This window comes from Vespa velutina, chromosome 6 (genome assembly GCF_912470025.1).
Source record: "Vespa velutina chromosome 6, iVesVel2.1, whole genome shotgun sequence".
NCBI lineage: Eukaryota > Metazoa > Arthropoda > Insecta > Hymenoptera > Vespidae > Vespa > Vespa velutina.
Window position 1 is genome coordinate 6,383,755 of NC_062193.1, and position 4,959 is coordinate 6,388,713.

The 4,959-nt window shown below is 32.4% G+C and overlaps 1 long non-coding RNA gene across 1 annotated transcript in view; it reads left to right on the forward strand.

Moving 5' to 3' along the window:
• The first annotated feature begins 1,058 nt into the window (after positions 1-1,058).
• LOC124949578 overlaps positions 1,059-4,959 on the forward strand; it is a 34,984-nt gene continuing 31,083 nt past the window's right edge. Inside the window, exon 1 of the long non-coding RNA XR_007101106.1 lies at positions 1,059-2,869. This is a non-coding gene — a long non-coding RNA (uncharacterized LOC124949578). The remainder of the gene's footprint in view (positions 2,870-4,959) is intronic.

Below are 4,959 nucleotides of genomic sequence, written 5' to 3' on the forward strand. Positions count from 1 at the left end.
ACATTGTAACATTTGAAGATCGATTATTTAACAATGTTGAGGTCAATTTCATGCCAACGAATGATGACGAAACAAAATTGCCGATTACGCTTTATATTTACCTATATTTAATGGAAAAATAAAATAAGCTAATTAATTGCGTTAATTCGTATATTTACACGCCTATATACAATTATAATAATTAACGTTGCATGGGTTTTACCCGATCGTACAAAACATTGTGTGAATCCCCCGTTCAGTCTCGTGTCATCTCGACTGGAACGTCGATTTGCAGATTTATATTTGAATTCTTGTCCTAATGCAACGTCGATTCGTTTGTTCAGATAAGAAAAAAAAAAAAGAAAAAAATTGTATAACGCACGTTAATTTTATTCGGGAAGTATCACGAAAGAGATTTCATCTTAAATAACATTTTGTCGCTTCGTAGGAATAATAAAATAAGATGTTTCAGATGGATTCCAACAAAACATGTGTGTGTATGTGTATACATATATATATATTCTAATATTAGAAATAGATTTAGTAGAAATATATGAGTTCTAACAATCCGGAAGCAATTTCGAATCTTACTAATTTTAGATCAACCAAACAAACTAAATCTTACTAATTTTAGATCGACCAATAGTATTCGTAAGTATTCAAGAATGTATGTCATTCAATTTTAATCGAATTATAAATTTTGTTTTTAAGGAAAAGAAAAGGAAGAAAAAAAAAATAGATCAAGACATTATCAGCCGGCGAAATTTCGTATATATATATATATATATATATGTGTGTGTGTGTGTGTGTATTTACATACATTAAACCGAATTCGTCAAAAAAAAAAAAAAAAAAAAAAAAAAAAAAAAAACTTAAACGTAATTTCATTTTATCGGATAAGAATTTATTTATTAAATCGATAAAGTGAATATTCATTTGCCCTTGGAATGCAATAAAATTGCATAATTTTGACATAACCGCGAACTCTGTGGGTCGAATAAAGTCGAGTTAGGCATGTTTTCAGAGCGGTTAGTAAACACTTCACGACGAGCCAGACATTACGTAAGCATGCCGGCATGCCTCTTATGTTAGTTTGAACTTCGTGCAAATATACGTCTTGTTCGAGCGTACGTTCACGAGGCTTTATCATTCGCGTCTAGTCGTCGAGTTTCGTACGTACGCGATTACGTTGCGTGGGAACACCTCCTTGTGTTTAGTAGATCGCGATAAATCAAATATTATACATATACATACATATACATACATATATATATATATATATATATATATATATGCATTTATGTGTACATGCATCTATGTATGCATATCTATCTATAACTATATAAATTCTATCCATTACTTATTGTATATCCACGATGATTCATGAAATATCGTGAATATAAACAGTGCATTAAAAATCTGGTGTACGTTACGTACGTAATATTTTTTTTTGTTTTCTTCTTTGGAAAGGAGTAAAAAAGAAACAAGAAAAAAGAAGAAAAGAAAAGAAAAGAAAAGGGATAAAATTTGTCAACGATCAGTGGAACGCTGAAGGAAGGTTGTGGTAAGGGCCGGGGAGGGTGAGGGGAAAAAGAAAATGTCATTCGCGCGTTAGAAAGCATATTTGTGTGGGACATTATGGAGATACATTGGAAGAGTTACGAAAAGAAAATAATAACCGAAGAATTTGTTAGAAGAGGAAAGTATCGAAAGTTCGTAATATTAACGGTTAACTTTAAGGAAGATAAGGAAGAGGAGAAGGAGGAGGCGGAGGAAGAAGAAGAAGAAGAAGAAGAAGACGACGACGACGAAGAAGAAGAAGAAGAAGTAGAAGTAGAATTAGAATTAGAAGAAGTTAGAAGGGAACGCGCGTGCGATTATTTTCACTCCTCACTGCACGTGTTCGATCGTTGTTGTTGAATAGCTCGTGCATACGCCCGCGCGCTAGTTTCTATGTAAATAAAGGTCGCCCACGAGTGGCGCAACCGCGCCCCACTTCTTTCTCTCATACCGACTACAAACGTTTAATACGTATATACAAATACATAGTTATATGTATCCATGTGTACGTAAGTAAAATACGTAAGAGAACGAGTTGGAGTCACCTATATAGCTCCACTACTAGCTGATACTCTTCCTCTTTGCTACTATCGAACTAGTACAAGCGATATATCCGACCAGAGTCGTTCATCTTTCTTTCTCTCTCTCTCTCTCTATCTATCTATCTCTCTCTCTCTCTCTCTCTCTCTCTCTCTCTCTTTGTTTCTCTCTCTTTTCATCTCTCTGTCTCCCTCTTTTTCTATCCATCTCTCAATATATTTCTCCGTGTGACTCTAATTAAACGTGATATTTCTAATTTTCTGTTTTTCATTCGTCGTGAAATTGTTTCGTCTAAACGCCGTCTCAATTGCAGTTCCTTTGTCATACTCGTGTCATAAGAATTCGTAAGAAATCATCGAAGAATTTATAATACGGCCGATTATAGTCACGAAGTTGTTCAATGTTCAATGTTTCTCCCTTTTCGTGAACGTTTTTTTAAATACATTGGAAGAGAAAGAAAAGAAGAAGAAGAAGAAGAAGAAGAAAAAAAGAAGTAACTCGGAATAGTATCGAGAGAAGAAACTAACTAACAAGACGATAAGTCCAACGGCAAAACGTTTCTCCCTATTGGTAGCACCGTTATTCCGACCTTGAAAAGATACCAGCTCTTCGTAAGAAATACTGAGATACATCGGCAGTGTACTCGTGATCATCAAGTTTCTACGCCCGTTCGACGCTGTTTTATACTCGAATATTAAGGAATTTAACTGTCGAAGAAGATAACGTCCTCGATCTCTTCTCTTTTGGAATTTGCGGATTTTTTATATATATATATATATATATAATCGAGGTAAGGATTTTCATTGTCAATATTTTTTTTTGTCACGATCTTACACATTTTATAAGATTAAAATTTTCATCAATTTCTTTGTCGGACGAAAATATTGTCGTACGATAAAATCCATCAATAATCTCTAACGACAATTTCTATTTAAGAATATTAATTTCTATAACGTTATATCTGTTACGTTTAATAATATGCAGTAGCCATCGGTAATTCTATTAAGATTATTATATAAGAAAATATCCTTGATGGTTAATTAACGTTAGCAAGTCACACTTCCTTTTTCCTTTTTCTTTTTCTTTTTCTTCGATCGTTCTCGCTCACTCATACGTCACGTGCTATTAGATGTATACTAGTTGGCTCTAGTATTTCCATCATGATTTCTTACGTTAATAACCAATGGCCTTGAACCATCGTCATTATATCGATTTTGGGAACGTTCCAACGTTTATTATCATCTTCGATCTTTATACGTTGATAACAATAATTATTACCATATTTCGTTCGTGTCTTTAAAGTATTTGTTAGTGGTATTACATTATAAAAAATTAATTCTTCATTCTGTTCTCCTTTCGTTTAGAGAGGAAAAAAATGAAAAAAGAAAAGAAAAGTACAAACTAAAGAAACGATCCATTAATTATTCTTTGGAGAAAAAGAAAAAAAAAAAAAGAAAAAAAAAAAAAAAATAAAAAAAGAAAAAAAAGTTTGATCGGTTATCTAAGATTTAGGTCACGGTTTCGTATGTTTTCGATTATATCATGAGAAAATAGTCCCGGTTGAAACAATTTCGTTTAACGAACTTGTTGGTCACGTTATATTACGACGTTAATTGTATCAATTTGTTGGACACGACAATTTTTAAATGCCACGTATCGAAATATCAAAATGTCATCGTCGAGATAACAATTTTGTATTACGAGGGAGGATTTTAAATAGGATCTTCTTTGTCTTCTTCTTCTTCTTTTTTTTTTCTCTTTTCTTTTCTCTTTTAGCTTTTCAAATTTAATCTCTTATCTATCTCTTTAAAAAACGACGAACGTTTTATTGAATTTTATTATGACCCACGATAATTTTAATCCCTCTCTATAATACCATTTAACACGTCAGAATATCTTTTATCTGTAATATACGTGGGTTTTTCAAGTGAAATGAAAAGAGAGAAAGAAATTAAGAAAGAAAGAAAGAAAGAAAGGAATGAAAAAAAAGAAATTTCATAGAATCATCCGAGATAATATGAGATAGATAAATTTTTGAATCTTTAATAGATCCCCATTATGAATCAATATCGATTTATGTATTATATATTCATTTATTTATTATAAATTTTGTATCATCATTTTTTTTTTTATCATCATTTTGTATCATAAATTTTTCGAACATTTTAACGAGCGGTATTCGTTGTTAGGATTTTATTTCTTTTTTTATTATTTTTTTTTTTTTTTTTGTATATAGATAGACGTAATCAATGTATTAATCGATCGATGATACTACTCTTAATAATATTGAGATAAAGAAAGGTCAGTGTAAGAGTCACCTTTTTTTAGATATTTCTAAGAAAAGATTATTCCCCTTTGATTACGCCTATTATCGTTCGGCGAAGAGTTAAAATTTACTTTCAAGTAGGAAAATTAGTTTTAAACGCACATGTTCTTTCTCGTTTCATGTGGGACGAAAAATATGTAACGCGTTGGTAATGGTAACTGAAATACTTGGCACGTATACCCTCTCTCTCTCTCTCTCTCTCTCTTTCTCTCTCTCTCTCTTTCTCTTTCGCTTTCTCTCTCTCTCTCTCTCTCTCTCTCTCTCTCGTTCTCGCTCACTCTTTTCCACAGGTTGACGCCAAACGTGAGATCAATAAGTCGAGCTTGACCCGATGCGACAAGGAGGCGTCAGTATGCTTTCAATCGTGCGTTGAATAGTTCCTCTTATGTGTACTGTTTTTATGGATTTTTTCTTTTCTTTAACGTACTTTTTTTTTTTTAAATCTTTTTTCTCATCATCCCCATAATAATTTATTATATCTTAAAGTTAGTGAAGTCTCTCTCTCTCTCTCTCTCTCTCTCTTTCTTTCTTCCTTTCTCTCTCTCTCTCTCTCT